The sequence below is a fragment of the Neoarius graeffei genome, chromosome 7, assembly GCF_027579695.1.
Source record: "Neoarius graeffei isolate fNeoGra1 chromosome 7, fNeoGra1.pri, whole genome shotgun sequence".
NCBI lineage: Eukaryota > Metazoa > Chordata > Actinopteri > Siluriformes > Ariidae > Neoarius > Neoarius graeffei.
Genome location: NC_083575.1, coordinates 40473505 through 40496405, shown reverse-complemented (window position 1 = coordinate 40496405; position 22901 = coordinate 40473505). Strand labels below are relative to the sequence as shown.

Here is a 22901-nt window from a genome sequence, read left to right as displayed (position 1 = left end):
GCTGGTTTGTTTATGAGAAAACGACCTGGTGGTTTTCTGCAAATTTCTTCAACGTTATCGCGTAATTATTAAAATGGTTAGCAGATGTATCGTAGGAGGGTGCAGCAACACCAATCTTGATGGGATTAGTACTCATCGTGTTCCAGAAGACCAGACAATGAGAGAGAAATGGGAGCGCTTCGTCTACACGGGCTGTGCACTGAAACCGTGCAAAGCTCGCGCAGCCTGCTGGCGCTTCCGCAGGTGACGTCACGAATCTGGCTCCAGACTCCCTTGGGATTTTTCCAGACGTGTTTTGTTATTTTATTTTTTTCTGCTGTAGACAGATGGCCTTGTGCAAAATTACCCCTCTGGATGAGTGTGTAAAGGGACATTCTTTCATATAAAAAAACCAAAATTGGTGAAGAATATGCACTTTAAAACATCCCTGTTCCTAACATTCTTCTTCTTCTTCTTCTTCTTCTTCTTCTTCTTCTTCTTCTTCACTAATACTCTTTCTGCTTTATTTCTACATTTATCCTGGATGACTTTACAGAAAAGTCTGAGCATGTTGTGGACTCAGTGACAGTGCGAGCAAGCATCTCTTTGTTTTGATTCACTGTACTGTACACATCTGGTTTGCACTGAGAAACAGTGACGACAAACACACGTCATCATGTGTTATTACATGTTAGTTACAGTGCTCTGTACTGATAACAAAGCAAGCAGGCCAGGACTTTTTCCCTCCTCATACTGTTTCACTGCCACCACAAGCCTGCCTGTTGTATTTGATAAAAGGGAATACCAGGAGATCTGCATGGGAAAATAATCAACCATGGCATGGTGTTACCACTTGAAGTTATTTTCCAACAAGAAGAATATTCGGTAGTGTGCATACCTTTGCCAAGCCACATATTTGGATTTGCATCCAAATCTAATCAGTAGTTCTTCAGCCCATGACTCACCATTCCTCAAAATTTCATCAAAATCTGTTCACTACTTTTTGAATTATGTTGGGAACAGGCAAAAAAAGAAAAATTCTGGATCCACATAGATATCCAAATTTGCATCCAAATCTAATCAGTGGTTCCTCGGTCCATGGCTCACCTTTCCTCAAAATTTCATCAAAATTCATTCACTACTTTTTGAGTTATATTGGAAACAGACAAACAAACAAATAAATGGAGCTGAAAACATAACCTCCTCCAACAAAGTTGGTGGAGGTAATAACAGCACATCCCAGAGTGTTTTATTCCCCTTATACCACAGCCTTTTCTATTACAGTAATTACAATTTTAAAATTGTCACTGAACATGTCATACTTTTTAACCATTTACAGTTAAAAACGTAAGCTCTTGGCCGCGCGGCACTGGTGCAATAATTCGCTTTATTTTTTTCGCGGTCTGGTTTCCATCAAATCGTGCGCTCTGATTGGCTCGCGAGCGGTCCGGAATCCTACGATCTGGACCCCGGTTACGGACCTTTGGCGACTCACTTGTTCACAACAACAACAAACATAGTAGCAATTTTTTATCAACATTTATTTTCACATTTCTCAGTATAATAGCATTAATTTTACAGCATGGATAGCGATAACGACAGTGTTCACAGCGAAAGCGAGTTTCACTACCCTGAGGAAGAAGAAATAAAAGAAAACATTTCAGGAGAAAGCCAAAAACAAGCTTGTAGCAGGTTTGTTCTAAATATGGTTTCCCTTTTGGGCGCTCTCATTTTCTGTTAGAATTTGGTCAAGAAAAAAATTAATATATTATTTACCAGCTTAAGGTGGGTCCGTATGGTGAAATACTGTCCCTCAGCCTTGAAAATACTGACCTCATCCCAGAGGCCTCAGTCAGTATTTTCAAGACCTCGGTCACGGTATTTCACGATACTGACCTCCCAGCTGGTAAATGATATATATTTATTTTTTTCTCGGTCCAGTTTCCATCAAATCCTGCACTCTGACTGGCTGGCGAGCGGGTCCGTATCCTACGTTACGGACCCCAGTTACGGACCTCTGGCAACTCACTCGTTCACAACAACAACAAACAGAGTAGCAATTTTTGGCAACATTTATCTTTTTTATAAGATTTCATCTCATTATCTCTAGCCGCTTTATCCTTCTACAGGGTTGCAGGCAAGCTGGAGCCTATCCCAGCTGACTATGGGCGAAAGGCGGGGTACACCCTGGACAAGTCGCCAGGTCATCACAGGGCTGACACATAGACACAGACAACCATTCACACTCACATTCACACCTACGGTCAATTTAGAGTCACCAGTTAACCTAACCTGCATGTCTTTGGACTGTGGGGGAAACCGGAGCACCCGGAGGAAACCCACGCGGACAACATGCAAACTCCACACAGAAAGGCCCTCGCCGGCCATGGGGCTCGAACCCGGACCTTCTTGCTGTGAGGCGACAGCGCTAACCACTACACCACCGTGCCGCCTTTTATAAGATTTATTTATAAGATTTTTATCAAAAATCTTATAAATTTTTGCCAGCATTTTTCAGGAGAATAGCATTAATTTTACATCATGGATAGTGATAATGACAGTCTTCACAGTGAAAGCGAGTTTTACTACCCTGAGGAAGAAGAAATAAAAGAAAACGTTTCAGGAGAAAGCTAAAACCTGTAACTGTTGCTAACGCTGAGCAAAAACATGGCTGAATCCTGAATGACTCCTATTTATATAAATAGGGGACTACATAGGCAGCAAAATGTAGTTTTTTCCCCTGCCATGGAAATGCACTTGTATACCGAGGAGGAAGCAATTTGCATTACAGCTGTGAATGAGGATTCAAAATGGTGGCTCGGCTCGGTTTTCCCTTTCGGGCGCTCTCGTTTTCTGTTAGAATTTGGTAAAGAAAAAAATAAATATATTATTTACCAGCTTAAGGTCGGTCCGTATGGTGAAATACTGTGACCTCGGCCCAGAGGGCCTCGATCAGTACTTTCAAGACCTTGGTCACGGTATTTCACAATACGGACCTCCCAGCTGGTAAATAACATATATGTATGATAACTTCTCTTGCTTAAATAGACATCTCTGTGATTTTACAAGCGAACATTATAAGCGAATCTTGCTTGTTTTCAGTGAAACTAATTAAATGGGAAGATATATAATGTGACTGTAATGTAATATATAGGATATTACATGCTTGCGTGAGGATATGAAGTTCATCTTCAAGTGGTGAATATATTCATGAGTGAGCAAAGCAACAATCGAGTGATATATTTTTCAACACAAGAAGATAAACTTCATATCTTCGCGCCACTGTGTAATGTTCTTTATATTATATAAATACATCCACAAAAAAACCCTCCAGCAAGTTAATCTCATTCTCATCTCATTATCTGTAGCCGCTTTATCCTGTTCTACAGGGTCGCAGGCAAGCTGGAGCCTATCCCAGCTGACTACGGGCGAAAGGCGGGGTACACCCTGGACAAGTTGCCAGGTCATCACAGGGCTGACACATAGACACAGACAACCATTCACACTCACATTCACACCTACGGTCAATTTAGAGTCACCAGTTAACCTAACCTGCATGTCTTTGGACTGTGGGGGAAACCGGAGCACCCGGAGGAAACCCACGCGGACATGGGGAGAACATGCAAACTCCGCACAGAAAGGCCCTCGCCGGCCACGGGGCTCGAACCCGGACCTTCTTGCTGTGAGGTGACAGCGCTAACCGCTACACCACCGTGCCGCCCCCAGCGAGTTAATCAAAAGAATTTTAATTTTGAACAGGTTCGTCATTTTGACAACGCATATCTAGTCAGCGGGAAAACACCGGGAGTGACGTCAGCGGAGTGAAATATAAACATCATATCTTCAAGCCAATGTGTGATTTTTTTTATTATATCGACACATTCACAAACAAAAAGTACCCAAATTTATCAAAACAATTCACTGATTTCCTCATGAGTAACATCTAGAGATTTATGTTATGGTTTTGGATTGCCATGTCCCAGATGTGGGTTGTATTAAAAATATAAGTGGCGTATTTCCCAGTAAAACACTTGTTTCCATATAATATACTGTTCTGTCAATAAATAAGGTCCAGGTTTTTTGGACACTAAATTATGCCTATTTACTCATCATTGAGTTTTATTCTGTTATTTAATCATGGATGTCAGCATGTGAAACAAATACCACTCAAATAGGGCTTTTGAAGGTGTTTTGCCACGCGTCTGATTGTCTTTATCAGTTCCTGAGAACAGAGCTGAATGGAAAGTGAATCCATTCCATCCATCCATTATCCGTAACCGCTTATCCTGTGCAGAGTCACAGGTAAGCTGGAGCCTATCCCAGCTGACTATGGGCGAGAGGCGGGGTAAATAATAATAATAATAATAATATGTTCAATTTATATAGCGCCTTTCTCAAAACCCACGGTCGCTTTACAATAATAGGCAAAAAAAAAAAAAGTCCACCAAATAGAGGTCAGGATATCATTCCAGTGGTGTAGCGGCCACAGTCCCACCAAAAGGCGCACGAAAACAAGTCCCACATCTCCAGCACAGCTGCCGTGATGCCGCCAGCAACATTGCTCAAACACCACACCATGGATCCACAAAGCGAGCACAGAAGCACCGCCATGCAGAGCACTGGTGTGTCCCAAACCTCCTGCACAGCTGCCGCGACGCCACCGAGCAACATCGCTCGGAACATCACACCAAGCATTAAAGCACAGAGTGCTGGACAACCACGATGTTAAAATGAGCAACGAGGTCACTGCAGTCCATAGCTGGGAGCACAGGCATCACCCACAGCGAACTGGAAGGAACCGACGCCCAAAACTGGGTCCGGAGCTAGACCACCACCGGTGGAGAAAAACACTCAAACAAACATCAAACACAGAAAAAAGAAAAAAATTAAAATAAAAAAGGAGAGAAAATAAAATAAAAAAGCTCCGGTGAGAAGCGGCAGCCAGAAAGCTCATGACGTACTCTCAACTGGAAATGGAAAAAAAGAACTTCCGTTCTTGTCCGGGGTACACCCTGGACAAGTCGCCAGATCATCGCAGGGCTGAACACATAGAGACAAACAGCCATTCACACCTACGGTCAATTTAGAGCCACCAATTAGCCTAACCTGCATGTCTTTGGACTGTGGGGGAAACCGGAGCACCCGGAGGAAACCCATGCAGACACGGGGAGAACATGCAAACTCCACACAGAAAGGCCCTCGCCGGCCACGGGGCTCGAACCCAGAACCTTCTTGCTGCAAGGTGACAGTGCTAACCACTACACCACCGTGCCACCCCAGAAAGTGAATAGTATCTGAATAATTCTGGAAGTGGTTTGTTGGTTGAAAGACAGAGTGGTGGTAGTGAGACAGCTGTGGGTGTGTGTCCTCTGAAGAGCATCACTGAACACAGTCCATGTCTTCTGAAACACTTCAAACTTGTCAAACCTCAGTTAAACTGCAATTCATACTTAAACAGATTTCATAATGGGGCCGTATAAAGAGTAGTATTGTGAAAATGTTCTGCATGTTTTAATGTTGTGACAGGTTCTGCGAAGGCAAATCAGGTGACGCAAGGGGCCAATGTGTGAAATTTTCAGGTGCACAAAATTCCTACCAGCACCTCTGACTGCATTTAACACACAGTGTTCAGAACAGATGATGGCATAAAAATATCTCTGCAGGTGGTTGCCTTATATTTAACAGTTATTCCATGAAATCGAGTTGTACATAAGCTGATAGCCGATGAGGCGCGTAGCACCGAGTTGGCTGTAAGCCATATATGACGAGATTGAGTGGAATAACTGTTTTTTTTTCTTTCCACATTCAGTGGATTTTGAGAAACAGAGCATTTTTTAAATTATTTTTTGCAAATTCGATAAATAAAAACTTTATACAAAACGTCTGACAAAATCATTTCCACTTAGAATGTAAACAAACCAGTGAAATGACAGTAGCAATTTGTGAAAAATGTTAAGATAAGATAGAGAATAAATAAATGAACAATACACATACCAACATATACAGACACACACTAATAAATATCAATACACATACCAACATATACAAACACACACTAATAAATATCAATATACATACAGACATGTACAGACACACACCTGCAGGTAAACATAAAAACATATACAACACATGCACCCACGCACACAGAACCATGAGTATAAATACACAACCAAAAACCATCATGATGAACCATCCTTAGCCCTATTGCACAACACCTTTGGCCTTAGAAGCATTCAAAACTCTGACTGAAGTTGGCAAAAATGAATTTTTGAAGCGGTTAAGCCTGCAGTCAGGGACTCTATAGCGTTTGCCTGATGGTAGAAGTTCATATTCAGAGTGGAGGACATGGGACTCATAAGACTAAATTCTCTGTGCATATCTAAGCACAGACTGCTCATAGATGGCCTGCAGAGGCAGCTTTTCAGACCTCCCTATCACTTTCATTGCTGTCTGTACCAGACGGGCAATTCTTGATTTCAAATGGACTGAGAGGTTACCGTACCAAGCTGTCATACCATACCTAAGAATGCTTTCCAAGATAGACTGATAAAATAAAAACATTACTTTTTGGTTTACACCAAACACCCTGAGCTTGCGCAAGATGTACAATCTTTGCTGCAGGCAAGAACACAGGTGGTCAACATGGACTTGCCAACTGAAAAGGTTATCAAGGTGGATACCAAGATACCTGTATGAATTCACTTGGCTGATTTTTACACCATGGATACAAAGTGGAGTATGGTCCCCTATTAACTTAGGATCCAACACCATTTCCTCTGTTTTCCTAATGTTAATAGTGAGGTGATTTTCATCACACCACTTGACAATGCTATCATAATAATTCTTGAAAAATAAAAAAAAGATATGTTCTTACCATCAAATACTTTCATTCCATATTTTGTTGCTTTTTTGTATTTTTGGGGGGTTTTCTTCTTCTATTTTCTGGGTTTTTTGGTGGTTGGCAAACCAAATTAAAGGTGCATTACCACCACTGACTGGGTTGGAGTGTGGAACAAGAGATAATGGGGGGGAGAGACAAAAAATCCCCCCAAACTATATTATTTTAGCTATTTCTGTTTCTTTTAAATACCTGATAATTTTTTTGGGGGGGGGGTTCTGTTTTCGAGTAGAGTTTTTATTTTGTCCTCGGTTGGTTGAGCAACACGCTCCACCATTTTGTTTTTCTCAGGAGTCGTCACCCAGCTGATCCGGGAGGCACGGGAAGGCAAAGGAGACCTGGTAGTCCTTTGGCTCGACCTTGCCAATGCCTACGGGTCTATTCCACACAAGCTGGTGGAAACCTCGCTTGACCGTCACCACGTTCCAGGCAAAATCAAGGACCTCATACTGGACTATTACAGCTGCTTCAGTTTGAGAGTCACTTCCGGAACAGTAACATCTGCATTTCATCGGCTGGAGAAAGGCATTATCACAGGATGTACCATTTCTGTGATATTGTTTTCCTTGGCCATGAACATGCTGGTGAAGTCAGCAGAGGTGGAGTGCAGAGGACCACTCACCAAATCAGGTATGCGACAGCCCCCCATCAGAGCATTTATGGATGATCTAACAGTGACTACAACATCAGTCCCGGGCTGTAGATGGATCCTCCAAGGCCTTGAGCGTCTCATTAGCTGGGCCCGGATGAGCTTCAAGCCAGCCAAGTCCAGGTCCCTGGTGGTGAAGAAGGGGAAGGTTTCAGACAGGTTTCGCTTCTCAATAGGAGACACCCAGATTCCATCTGTGGGAGAGAAGCCAGTCAAGAGCCTGGGTAAGATCTATGACTGCACCTTGAAGGACACCGCAGCACTCCGAGCAACATCAGAGGAACTGGGAACCTGGCTGACAGCGTTGGATAAGACAGGACTACCAGGCAAGTTTAAGGCCTGGATTTACCAACATGGCATCTTGCCGCAACTCCTCTGGCCACTGTTGGTCTATGATGTGCCAATAACCACCGTCGAGTGCTTCGAGAGGAAGGTCAGCTCCTTCCTGCAGAAGTGGTTGGGCCTGCCACGAAGTCTTAGCAGCATTGCCTTGTACGGGAGAAACAACAAACTGAAACTACCCTTCAGTAGTCTGATGGAGGAGTTTATGGTTACCCGAGCAAGAGAGGTGCTGCTGTATAGGGACTCTAATGACATCAAAGTCTCCTCGGCTGGCATAGAAGTGAGGACCGGCAGGAAGTGGTGTGCTCAAGAGGCAGTCGACCAGGCGGAGTCCCGTTTATGGCACAGTGAATTGGTAGGAACAGTGGCATCCGGACGGGCAGGACTCGGGAGCAACCCAAGATCTACCTATAATAAGGCGCAGGGGAAGGAAAGGCATCAGCTGATCCAGGAGGAGGTCTGGGCAGGGGTGGAGGAAGCCCGCTGCAGTAGGACAGTAGGGATGCGGCAGCAGGGGGCGTGGACTCGATGGAAGGAGGCAGCTGACCGGAAGGTATCGTGGACAGAACTATGGCGATCTGAGCCACACCGGATCAAGTTCCTCATCCAGTCGGTCTACGATGTCCTCCCAAGCCCATCCAACCTCCATCGTTGGGGTTTGGCTGAGAACCCACTGTGCCCTCTCTGCCAAAGAACTGGATCACTGGAGCACATCCTGAGCTGCTGCCCAAGGGCACTGGCAGATGGGCGTTACCGCTGGCGCCATGATCAGGTGCTGTGGGTCATTGCGAAGGCCATCAGTACAGGGATTTCCACCAGCAAACACCAACAGCCATCAAGGCAGTCCATCGCATTTGTTAGGGCTGGGGAGAAGCCGCAGCAGCTCCGGAGTCAAGAAGGGGGGCTGCTGGCAACAGCCCGGGACTGGCAGCTGAAAGTCGACCTAGGGAGACAGCTCAAGTTCCCGGAGAGCATTGCAGTGGCCACACTCAGGCCAGACATGGTCCTGGTGTCGGAAACAACAAGGCAAGTGGTCCTGCTGGAGTTGACTGTTCCCTGGGAAGACCAGATAGAGGAGGCCTTTGAGAGGAAGAGGGCCAAGTACGAGGAGCTGGCAGGTGAATGCCGAAGTAGGGGATGGAGGACCCGATGCAACCCCATTGAGGTCGGGTGTAGAGGATTCGCCGGCCAGTCTCTCATCAGGGCGCTCAAGATGCTGGGGGTGAAGGGACTGCACAGCAGGAGAGCCATCAAAAATATCAGTGATGCTGCAGAAAAGGCGTCCAGATGGCTATGGATCAAGCGGGGCGATCCGTGGACACATGCTCTTAAGACACAAGCCGGGACTTGATCACCCCGGCTGGGTCCCCTGGGCGAGGGTGTCTGTTGTGAGACCCGAAACACCCGATGAACCCAGGTTACAGCACTGATGATGTGTCTTAAGTTGCACCAAAAGTGTATTTTAGAACTACTCACTGTTAGGGTTTTGCTGGGATTCGAACCTAGTTCGTTGGTGTGATAATCCAGCAAACCCCCACTAGGCCACCAGGGGGATGACTCAAATACAGAGGCGTGAGGCGGAAGTAGAAAAAGAATCAAAAGGTTTATTTAAACTATATACACTATATACAGGGCAAAACAAAAGACAAAAAAAAACCAAAGAGTATAATCCAAAAGAAAAGCAAAGTGCAAAAATACAAAAGCTAAGAAGATCAAAAAACACAGTACAAAGGAAACTGGAGATAAACATAACAGCACAAAGACTCCGTGACAAGAGGACTGAACTCAGGGGTATAAATAGACAAACTAATTAAGGACACAGGTGAAGATAATTAGGCAATTAACACAAACTCAAAACACAGGAACAGTGGCGGCCTCTAGAGGCCAAAATGAACACGACATGAAAAGGAAATAACAGCGGCCTCTAGAGGCCAAAACAGTCCTAGTCCTAACAGGACCCCCCCCTCTAGGAGCGTCTCCTGACGTTCCCAGGGCGATCCGGATGGGCCGAATGGAAGTCCCGACATAGTTCTTTATCAAGGACATCCCGAGCAGGAACCCAGCAGCGCTCCTCAGGACCATAGCCCTCCCAGTCCACCAGATATTGCAACCCGCCGCGGACCCGGCGGGAGTCAAGCAGGCGATTCACAGTGAACACAGTCTGCCCCTGGAAGATGCGGGGGGGTGGGGGGTTCCTAGGGGCAGGGGCATACGTAGACGTCAGTACGGGCCGTAACAGGGAAACATGGAAAGTGGGGTTGATCCTCAGAGTCCGGGGCAACTGGAGCCGGTAGGAGACAGGGTTCACCCTGCGCACCACCTTGAAGGGGCCAATGTAGCGAGGAGCAAGCTTGCGGTTCTCCACCCGCAGTGGAAGGTCCTTAGTGGACAGCCAAACACGCTGCCCAGGGCGGAAAGCGTGTGCAGGTCTTCTATGGCGGTTGGCCTGAGTCTGGTTGGTTCTGGAGGTCTGTATGAGGGTCTTCCTGACCTTGCTCCAGGTCTTGCGACACCGTCTCACATATTGGTTGACCGAGGGCACCCCCGCGTCCTCCTCCTGGTCCGGGAACAGAGGTGGCTGGAACCCGAATTGGCACTGGAATGGCGACAGCTTGGTGGCCGATGACTGCAGGGTGTTGTGGGCGTACTCCGCCCATGGCAGCCAGGTGCTCCACGATGTCGGGTTATCCATAGCCAGGCCTCGCAGGGTGGTTTCCAGGTCCTGGTTGAGCCTCTCCGTCTGACCATTGGACTGTGGGTGAAATCCAGAGGAGAGGCTGGCAGTGGCTCCGATGACCTTGCAGAACCCGTGCCACACTCGGGAGGAGAACTGGGGCCCTCGGTCTGAGACGATGTCCTGTGGAAGACCAAAGACTCGGAAGACATGATTAAACAAAAGTTTCGCAGTTTCAAGAGCAGAGGGGAGTTTGCACAGTGGTATGAAGCGGCAGGCCTTGGAGAATCTGTCAACTAAGACCAAAATGACCGTGTTACCTTGTGACTCAGGGAGACCCGTGATAAAGTCGACTGCCACGTGGGACCAGGGACGCCGGGGAATGGTCAGAGGATGCAGGAGACCCTGGGGACGCTGTCGTGGGTTCTTGGTTCTGGTGCAAACCTCACAGGACAGGACAAATGACCTTACTTCCTTCTCCATGTTAGGCCACCAGAAGCGTCTTTTCAGGAAGTCCAGGGTCCTCCGAGCTCCCGGGTGGGCGGTGAGAGGGGAAGAGTGACCCCACTGGAGAACCTTGGCCCGGGCTTGATGTGGGACGTACAAGAGGCCTGGTGGCCCCGTCCCAGGACCGGGGTCCTGGCGTTGGGCTCGTCGGACAGCCTCCTCAATACCCCAGCGGACAGGGGCCACAATCCGGGACACAGGGATAATAGGCCCGACTTCATTCTCCCTGTTAGTGGCAGAGAACAGTCTGGACAGTGCGTCAGGTTTGGTGTTCTTGGAGCCGGGGCGGTATGAGAGGGTGAAGTCAAACCGACTGAAAAACAGGGCCCACCTAGCCTGTCGAGGGTTCAGTCTCTTGGCTTGCTGGAGGTACTCCAGGTTCTTGTGGTCAGTCCAAACCAGGAATGGATGTTGTGCTCCCTCCAGCCAGTGCCTCCACTCCTCAAGGGCCAGTTTGACCGCTAGCAGTTCTCGATCCCCCACATCGTACCGGGACTCAGCAGGACTCAGGCGGTGGGAGAAGTAAGCGCAGGGGTGCAGCTTTCCTTCCGAACGTTGAGAGAGCACCGCGCCGACGCCACTGTCCGAGGCGTCCACCTCCACGATGAATGGTTGGGAGGTGTCCGGGAGAACCAGAATGGGTGCCGTGCAGAAGCGGTCCTTGAGGTCTTTGAACGCCTTTTCTGCCTGAGGAGACCAGCCATAAGATCCACCTGTCCCTTTGGTGAGGTCTGACATGGGTGCTGCCACAGAACTGAAGTTCCTGATGAACTTGCGGTAGAAGTTAGCGAATCCTAAGAACCGCTGAACCTCCTTAACGGACTTGGGAGTAGGCCAATCCCGGACGGCCAGGGTCTTGGCAGGGTCCATTTGGAGTTGGCCTGTCCGTACAATAAATCCCGGAAAGGAGACCTCGGGAACATGAAATTCGCATTTCTGGGCCTTGGCGAACAGATTGTTCTGTAGCAGCCTCTGGAGAACCTGGCGGACATGGTGGCGGTGCTCCTGCACGGTCTTGGAAAAGATAAGGATGTCGTCGAGGTAGACAAAAACGTATAGGTTAATCATGTCCCTTAAGACGTCGTTGATTAGGGCCTGAAAAACAGCTGGTGCGTTGGTGAGTCCAAAGGGCATCACCTGGTATTCGTAGTGCCCAGACGGAGTCTTTCTGTTAGGGTTTTGCTGGGATTCGAACCTGGTTCGTTGGTGTGATAATCCAGCAAACCCCCACTAGGCCACCAGGGGGATGACTCAAATGCAGAGGCGTGAGGCGGAAGTAGAAAAAGAATCAAAAGGTTTATTTAAACTATATACACTATATACAGGGCAAAACAAAAGACAAAAAAAAACCAAAGAGTATAATCCAAAAGAAAAGCAAAGTGCAAAAATACAAAAGCTAAGAAGATCAAAAAACACAGTACAAAGGAAACTGGAGATAAACATAACAGCACAAAGACTCCGTGACAAGAGGACTGAACTCAGGGGTATAAATAGACAAACTAATTAAGGACACAGGTGAAGATAATTAGGCAATTAACACAAACTCAAAACACAGGAACAGTGGCGGCCTCTAGAGGCCAAAATGAACACGACATGAAAAGGAAATAACAGCGGCCTCTAGAGGCCAAAACAGTCCTAGTCCTAACACTCACGGTATATGAGCTGATATCCTAGTAGTAGAGTAGCCGATCAGAGTGTGCGATCGCTCATATCCAGTGAATGTGGATAGAATAATTATAGATATTCAGCATTGTAGTAGGAGTACTGCAAGGTGACGCACTATCCCCTTTTTTGTTTATAATCATGCTAGATTAGATTCTGCGGATTTCTCTTGACCAACACAACGAAAAGGGGCTCCAGCTACACCATAGAAGAAGTTGGAGACATCCTGCGCAATTTCCCACGGATCTTGACTATGCTGACGATCTAGCAATAGTGTCGGAGCTTGTCACTGATACTGAATTCCTTCTTCATTCTCTTGAAACATCAGCCTCTCTAGTTGGGCTTTACTGTAACAAGGTCAAGACAGAGTACATGTCTGCTGTACATCCTCGGATCCCTCATCACTATCTGCTATGTCTGGGAAGAACATCAAGAGAGTTGATGACGTCAAATATCTGGGCTCTTTTATAATGGACTCCTTTAAGGACTTCAAGATTCATAAGGCACTGGCTTGGAAAGCTTGTAATGACCTTGACAAAATATGGTGCTCTAACCTGGTCAAACATCTGTTCAGGTCTGAGTTTCCCAAAAGCATCACAGCACAAAGATCATGGTTAAAAATGGTATAGCAAGCAGCACGATGAATGCTCTCTCTCTCCTAGTTAAGATGTTCTTACCGTTAAGAGGCTTTTGGGACCCACCCCAGATTGGTAGTGGAACCCATCCTCCTATATGGTGCCAAGACATGGACCATGACGCTGAAACAACAGCAGAGACTAGATGGAACTTATACCAACCTCCTACAATGGGTTCAAAACATCCATTGGTCTACCCATGCTACCTTGGAGGAGATATATGGGAACTTGCCACCAGTCACAATGAGACTCAAATCAAGAAGAGTCCTCTTTGTGGGGCACTGTTTTAGAGCAGAGGGGGAGGTCATATCCTGCCTTCTTCTCTGGAGCCCGGAGTACCACCCAGTGAGGTCAAGAAATTTAACCTACCCCTACCTAATATCAAGGGATACTGGAATTGGGGTACAGGACCTGAAATTTGCAATGGCTGACAGGAAAATGTGGAAGAACGTTGGGTGATTTATCTCAGCCAAGGCTGAAGGATGATGGTATTTATAGATGGCATCCAGTTAGCATGTTAGCACAATTAGGGTATCTTATGTTGTCGATTGTGTGCACTGCTCTCTGTGAACACTGTAATGTCACACCAAGGCCTCGGAGAACTCTAGTTTGTTATACTGTGTACTTAAAGGAGAACTGAAGGCAATTTTTTTTATTATCAAAATTCTATTTATCTCATTGTATTAAATATAGGAATGCATTTTTGATCGCTATTTTGTCACTGCTATAGCAAGTTATGAGTGTTTGAAATATGCTATGTAATATATCAGTCCATATGTCAAAGCAATGGCCGTAAATGAGATTCGCTGAGACCTGTGCGAGACATCGAAGGACGGAAGTAAAACGTACAGCGGAAATCAAAGTGACCAACATCTGCCAACGTTCTCAAAAGACGCGCGCGCCCTCTTTCGAATGCTGATGTAATCAAGCCGGAAGTTTTGTTTGTTTTGATAGCAGTCAGGAAAGTTTGAAAAAGTAGGCAGTAATCGTCATTTAAACTCGTTTTTGTGCAATATTTCATTTGGAAAACAGTTCATTTGGTGGAATAAATGTGACACAAGATGCCGAGTACGTGTTTTGCACCTAGTTGTGGTCTGGCTGACACTTCACGTTTCGAAGTCTCACACAAGTCTCGTGAAGATCGCGCGGATAAGCGACGCCTGCCGCGGACCAAACAAACTAAATTCAACATGGCTAAAAACCGAATAGGCCGATAAGTATAATATTTAATTGCAATTAGTTACCCATACGAGTCATGATACTGTATAAGGTTACTAAAACCAAAAACGTCACTGAATAACATGTTAATTAAGAAATAAAGCAAGTTTAAAAATGACTTCAGTTCTCCTTTAATTATGGCTAGAAAGACAACTCTATTGTATATCTCTATCAAAGTCATTTGTGATTTTATTATCATACAATAGAAAGATAAATGCTGTTGAACAATGGCTCACCCCATTTGCTTCATGCATCCATTTTGGGATCAAATCAGCTTTATTTGATTATCTCCGACGTGGTTATCAAATAAGATTCTGTTTCGTTGGTTTAACCTTTAGGCCAAGAATAGACCAGCTGTTAAAAGTGACATAGCCTGAACGATGCAAAATTATAGCCCATGGGTGAGTCTAATGTCTGTCCCATCCCATCTGGTCTGGGTGTTGCAGCTATTAGCCAGAATGTTTTCTCTGGTGCATATGCAGTGGATTATTCCACCACACTCTGTTTTACAAAGCAGGATAATAAGAGGGCTTGGCTTTAATAGAATACAGCTACATATTTTATTACTTAATCACTGAAAAGCTTTAAAGTAGGTCTAATGGCACACACATATTTCCCACACTGATAGTGTTTACTACTACTGTATAACAGTTCCACTCCGAGTTTGATCGTAATAACACCGATTTTGAAAAAGCAATCCTGTATCCAGAGCTGCAGCTTTTCCGTTTTAAGGACAGCGTGCCTTTTATAAAGCATAAAGCCACACATATCCTCTCTGACCACTGGGCATGATGTGATTCATAATTATAGAGCAGCATCACTTCCTGTGTATCACGATGAGATGTGCCTCTGTGCATTTCCTGTTGTAGAATGGGATATCCAGCTCATTCTTACAGTTATTTATCCATCTAAAAGTGTATTCTTCAGTAACTATTATGAATTATACAGGAATTACAGTGAAGTTAATAGGGAGAGTACAAGTATACACTCGCAACAAGAGCGTGGTGTGTAAGTCTAGACCAGTTGACTGGTAAACCACCACAACACAAAACAAAATGCAAATTTTCAGACAAATACAGCAGTCACTCTTTACAGCGATAGAAAAGGGATTGTAGCCTTCTCCAGTAGGCATGTCGAAACATTTCTGTTTTGAGAAAACATATTTTCAGTGTCATGTCCTTAAATGTTGCTGTGCTGTTGGAGTTGGTCTTGTGTTGTCAAATTTTGTTTTGTGTTTTCGGATTTTGTTTTGTGTTGCGCTAATTTTGTACATTGGTTACGTATCTCCCATGCACTGTATTTAAAGAGATACTGCACAGTTAAATGTGTTTTTTGAGCTGTAAATTAATGATATGGCTGTATTGTGATGAAACACATCACTTTTAATATTGGGGCAATTCCATGTAAATGTCAACCTCACCATGCAAAAATAAAGCAACATGTAATGCATCAAAACCACTCCCAGAGATATCACCTAGGCCTGTATTTTACAGATGTGAATAAGTTGAACCAATTTGTCACAAGAATTGTTCCCTTCGCCTTAATATGTCAGGCTTTCTTTCTTATAATGTAAAACCCAAGCTAAAATCAACTTTGATCATGTACAATTCTATATTATTGCCACAAGCCACAGAAATGTATGCTAAAATCCACAAAACAACAAAACAATAGCCATCCTAAATATTATTTAAGAACTTTGATAGTTTTAGCTGATATTTAGAGTTTTTCAAAGGGTTATGGTGGTTAAATTGCTGATTTTCTAAACATATGCCATGTCTATTTCAGACGTGTCACATCCATAACGGAATTTCGTCACATCCATAACGCTGACTTTTCCTTCCGAAACTCTGCATGAAATACAAAATATTTTAAACAAAGATTTTTTTAATATTCACCTTGGACCCCTCTATCAAATGGATATCTCCATTTCGACATTAGGTTTACAATTTCACAGAGTTTGATAAAAATGTACAGTCACCCAAGAAAAGTGATACTTTTTCTGTCACATCCATAACGCATCTTTTATTGGCATTTTCTGGCATGCCCTAGATGTACTATGGGAATTGTTCTTGTTCTATCACTTCTCCAGTATGGTACAGCCTTAAAATATGCAACACCTGTTTAAATCCTGGGAGACAATAAAACATGCACTGGGTCATTTGTTGCCATTTTGAGTTCAAGTGTCACGTCCATAACGCTGGAATTGCTCATTGACAAAATTACCATTTTTATAAAAATCAACATTTTATGGGTTGAAAGTGGCTCAAAACTCCATCTACTGGTTGAAATCATCCGGAACCTTGCAAGGCTGATGCTGATGTAGAGTCAACCGTTTGGTACTTCTCTACCTCATGACATTTTTATTTTAAAAAAAAAGAAGAAGAAGAAGAACGTTAACGCCCTCTAACCAGAAGTGGGCGGCCCAACCTCCCCCAGTCCCCACCCTTAAGTGGGAGACTGTGAAACCATGCTCATTTTCAAATATATGCTGATCAAAACTTATCATTCACAGGAGTTTATATTCCCCTCACCACCCCATCCATGTCTCTGGTTCTCCTCGCTCCCTGCTCTCAGCCCCTTGCTCACATTTTAGCATTTTTCAGTATTATGCAGTGGGTGGACTTAGGCTCAGAGCTGTCAGTGTGCTTGGTGAGGTGTTCTGAGCGATGTTGCCTGGTGGCATCATGGTGCCTGTGCAGGCGGTTTGGGACATACCAGCGCTCTGTGCGGTGGTGCTTCTGTGCTTGCTTTGTAGATCCATGGTGTGGTGTTCCAAACAATGTTGCCTGCCACCCTACACAGGATAAGCGGTTATGGATATCCATTCCATCCATCCATCCATCCATTATCCGTAACCGTTTATCCTGTGCAAGGTCGCGGGCAAGCTGGAGCCTATCCCAGCTGACTATAGGCGAGAGGCGGGGTACACCCTGGACAAGTCACCAGATCACATAGAGACAAACAACCATTCACACTCACATTCACACCTACGGTCAATTTAGAGCCACCAATTAGCCGAACCTGCATGTCTTTGGACTGTGGGGGAGACCGGAGCACCCGGAGGAAACCCACACAGACACGGGGAGAACATGCAAACCACACAGAGAGGCCCCCATCAGCCACTGGGCTCAAACCCAGAACCTTCTTGCTGTGAGGCGACAGTGCTAACCACTGCACCACTGTGCTGCCCAGTTATGGATAATGGATTATTATTATTATTAAGTTACACTTCAGGGGTTTTTTAATCTGGACACTATTTTCCGATCTCTTGGGTCCAAATATACTAGGGATAAAAACTATTGAAATCGGTCCAGTATTGAGTTAGAATGCTATAAACAGCAACCGCAAAATGGCTAGACAATGTAATCCTAGGCCTCCCTATGCAGCAAGGGTTACAGTGGGGGTCTAGTCCTCTGGTAACCACGAGAGTTTGACTTCCCTAGTCACATCTGTATTGCAGCATGCCTTACCAGATGGCAGTAGGTACCGTTTTTATGATGGTCTTTTGGAACTCGCTATCTCCTGGTCAAGAGTCGGACACGCTAACCACTAGACCAGCTCGCCGTCCATGTAATTTACCCACAAATGTATTTTTATTCTGCACACTGCTCTCTCTCTCTCTCTCTCTCTCTCTGTATGTGTGTGTCTATGTGCGTGCACGTGTTCACTGCTTCAGATGGCTTAAATACACAGGAGGAATTTTGCTGTGCTTGAGTGTACACATGACAAAAATAAAGGTTGCTTCTTCTTAATTTACCCACAAATGTATTTATTTCACTTGAAAAGTGTTCAGCAAACCAACTACTGGATTTGGGACACTACGACACCCTGAACTATTTAGTATTTGGGACTTCTAACTACACTGGAGATGCTAAAGGCAGACAAAAGTACAGATGCCTACCAATATTTCGAGGCAGGTTTCGTGCCGGATTGTTATGGGAAATTCCTGATAAAGAAAAATACCTTATTACTACAAAGGTAAGTTCAAATATGTACTTCTAATAGTAATAAACAAGCCAGGGCCTAGATCTAGCATATCTTTATGGTGTTTAGCCTCGTCTATATTATGATGATGATGATGCCCTTTATTGTCATTAGTCACATGTACCAGCGAAATTAGCCGTCAACCTGTCCGTACATATACAACATACAATTGACGTAGGGTAGACAGGACAGGAAGACAGGGATGACGATAAAAAGGAAACAACATGAGGAGAGATAAGGAAAAAAAGAACACCCCCCCACTATGCTCCTGTCAGGAATACAGTGTGGGAACATTTAAAAAACCTTTGCACATAAGCACACAACAACACAAGTACACTTTAAACACGGGACTTGAGGGGGGGACTCAAGGGAAGGGGGGGAGGGGGGAGAGGGAGGAGGTAATCCAGTGCAAGCAAGCAGCCGTCCGCTCCTGCAGCCATGAAGGCGCTGGTCACGCACCCGCTTGTCACACTGGGGGTAAAAATGGCGACCGTGGAAAGTTAGAGAAGGAATGCGAGAGTGTCTCTCAGCAGTGACCTTCAGGGGGAAATGTTGTCTCAGCAACGGCCTGAACCGAGGCCGGTGCTGTCTCAGGGAGCCGAATGTCGATAAGATATAAATTGTTTGGTCTTTCCAGATGCAGTCTTTGCATGTCCACACTGCTCGTCCATATCTGTCCATTCCGTCCATTCTATTCAAATTCAAATTGATCTCTGAAAAACGTATTCCTTGCAAAGCTGAAAGCTGCTCCAAGATAACAACCATTTTGTGGTTAAAGTTCTGAATGTCCACAGTCCGAGTGCCAACAGCTTTGCCCACCACTCCAATCATATCGGGCAGCTTTGTGGGGCTTCGAACAGTTGTCACCATTGTCTGATTTCCTTGATATACCAGGGCAATGCCTAATCCAATCAGCAAAAGTCCTGTAATCATGGTTCCGAATAGGTAGATGTCTTCAATGTCCTCCACAGAAAGAATCGCCAGGCACATGACCCGCCACCGTTTCCACGCGTCCATCATGTAACCAGCCGCAAATGTTCCGGCAGGACAGACGGGTTCCCCCAAACCCAGGCTTCTCGTCGAGAAAACTGTGTCAATTTCGTTAGGAGACCAGTTTATCAATTCCATGCTTTTTTTAGTTTAGAAAGTAATGCAGGGAGAGTCTCTTCAAAAAGTACAGCAGATGAGACAAGACACAGAAGCACAAGCAGGGAAAAAAAGGAGGGAGAGGGAGAGCAGAAAATGCAGCCGCCTTCTGTGGAAGCACGTGTGTACATGGAAGTACATGACAAACATGCTGCTAGTCGAGGCAAGCATTAGGTCTAATAAAATATATTGCATCCAAAGCCCACATCCAGATATCTATTTTAATGTTACACAGAATTTTCACACTAACCTGGTATAAAATGTTCTCCACACACACGGAAATGTTTTTTGTTATCATCCAGTCTTCCTGTTTAATAGCAGCTAGCCATTTTTCTCATCTTTCTGGAATCACCGGGAAATGGTGAAAAGTTAAACTAGGCTTATATCCACATCTGTTATTACATCCAGAAGTACTCTAGGTCTTGGGCATTGTTCTTTTAGATGTAACTTCTACAAGTTCATCTGTAGATGTTTACTGAATTTGGCTTATAATCACTCGCGTACACTTGTGCTGGTCGTTGTCAAACACAAAGCTCACCTGGCAACATGGCTGCGTAAACAGATCCGCAGTTGCAGTGACGTCACGTGAAAGTCCTCCATAACATATACTTGGGCAGTCGTCAACATCAAGGCAAGTCAAGCGGGGTTTTTTTATTGCCATTCCTCTATATAGCCTGTATATGTTAGAATGAAATGTCATTTCTACAGGACCATGGTGCAGCACATTCAGTATACTGTAGTATTACAGTACACAAGACTGCATAAAGTGCAAATACACAACAGTGTGAGACATGTGCAGGACAATAACCACACAGAATGGTATACACAGAACTATATACCTTGGCTCAGCACCAAAGTATCATATATAAAGGATACAGTGGTTACTTTTGCGGTTGGTTTATTGATGTGATCATTTTTCTGATGATGCGACATTTTTAACTGGTCGATTCAGACTGAAAATGGCTCGTTGCTCTGTTTTTGTGATGGCAGGATTATGGCGCACAGAGTTTATAATAGTACAGTTCTTATTCAGTTATTCAAATGTGGCAGATTATTGTAAAACAGGAAATTATGTTATTTAATTTATATTTAATTCCACTGTTTTAAAGGATGCAGAAACTGTGCTCCTGTACATCTTTTGTAGGAAACCTGGCAGGCCAATAAATGTACTGTGCTGTTCTCAGAGCCATGTGGTATTTCTGCATCAGCTCCAAATTTGTTTTCTCAGCTTATGCTGCTGTAGTGGATCATCTCGGTTTGAGAATCTCGGAGATTGATCGTGTTTTTGTAACAGATTTGTGTAGGAAAGGTAGTGGTGCAGTAAAAGGTGTGTCGATTTGTGGAAGGTCAGTTATAATTACATTCTTTAGTAAGGTAATATTGATCATGATACGCTGAAGAGTCTGCTTGTTTCAAGGTATGAATTCTCCAAGCCTTTGTGTACAGACAAAGACAGAAATCCTTGAACTGGTCAGCCACTGTTAACTGATTACAATCAATTTCCCCAGTAGACCGTAAGCACAAAAAACTGGGATAAAAATAAAGAAATTGCCTTTCTTCTTCTTTAAGCATCAATATATTATTTACGTTTAGAACAGGCATGGAGCAAACTAAAAACGTCACTATGTGTGTCACGAAGCAGACAGATGGATGTAAGTGCAGGCTTTCTAGTTTTAATAAAAAAAAAATAGAGTAAGTGGATTAAAGGGCTGGTCAAATACTCAGAAATGTGAGGTAGGCAAAAAGTCAGGTGATCAGCAAACAGGCATAAACTATGCCGCTTTTCCACTACCAACGCGGCTGAGTCGGGCTGAGCCGTGCCGTGCTGAGTCGAGCTGAGCGGGGCTGTTGGAGTTGCATTTCGACTACAACCGCGCTGAACCGTGCTGGCTGGAAGTGGGTGGACACATTGGGTGGAGTTAGCGAAAGTGGGTGGACGTCATGTGATGTCGTTAAGCAGCGCAAACAGTGACATCAGTGAGCTTTTAAGCGGTAGTCTCACGACCCGAATAGTAAACAATAAACATGGAGGACATGGAGTCGTTAGTGTTGCTGGTCTTGGTTCTGTGGCTTGTTGTCACCGACAACGCCAACAGATACTGGCAAGAGCGTATAGATGAGGCGAGGCGCATAAGGCTTCAGAAATTCTCGTAATTCATAATTCTTCTTCTTCTTCCGGGTTTACGGTGTTTACAGATCCCAGCGTGCTCGCGGGGCGTGTGTGGGCATGTGAGGACACTCCTCCTCACCAATCAGTGCACAGGGGAGTGTCTGCTCACGCCCCCAGCCTCACTCGGCTCGCTTTGGCTCGCTTCAGCCCCACTCCAAAACGGTGCGAGTTTTAGGGGCTAAGCAGGGCTGAAGCGAGCCGAGTCGTGCTGTTCTTTGGTAGTCGAAACGCGAGCCGTGTCGGGCTGAAGTGAGCTGAAGCGAGCTGAAAAAGGGTAGTGGAAAAGGGCCACTAGACATGATTAAATCAGTAAGCATGAAGCAGGTTGAGGTCAAAGCACAAGGTCAAGACAGGCAATGGGTAAAGAACATAAGCTTGGACCTACCACACTTGTAATGCTGGAGAGAGACTCACAGTGTAACATTGTCCATAGCATAGGAAAGAGCCCAGGCAGTCAGAATTAAACAGGGATAAACCATATCAACACTGAATACACCAGGAAGTACTGAGACAAAACACAAGGCTTGGAAATGCATGATGACAACTGAGGACACTTCATAAATAGGAACAGAAACAACTGAGTATAAATAACCAAACCAATCAACTGGACTCAAGAACCAAAAGGCGCATGGCCAAACATACACAAAAACATAAACCGAGACTCACACAGCGAGGGGAATTCATGACCTATAGCCAAGAACGGATTATTGAATGGGCCTGCTAGGCACAGCCAATGAGTCAGTGGGCCCCAAAGCCAGAGCCTCTATGTAAAGTCGCTTTTATTGAGGCAGGGGTGCTTTTGTGCATCCATGCCCAGGGGCCCTTTGTCTCATAATCCGTCCCTCAACTTTGGTTGCAGACACAGACATGACAGTATGATAACCATACAGCCAATTATCCATCTATCCATCCATTATCAGTACCGCTTATCCATCAGGGTTGCATGGGAGCTGGAGCTAATCCCAGCTGATTTCAGGCGAGAGGCGGGGTAAACCCTGGACAAGCCGCCAATCTATCACAGGGCGAACACAGAGATG

The 22901-nt window shown here is 45.0% G+C and overlaps 1 protein-coding gene across 10 annotated transcripts in view; it reads left to right on the top strand.

Annotated features, from left to right (window-relative positions):
• The window catches only part of cep170aa (centrosomal protein 170Aa), a 129914-nt gene that overhangs the window by 955 nt on the left and 106058 nt on the right, over positions 1-22901 (top strand). The gene's annotated exons all lie outside the window — the stretch shown is intronic.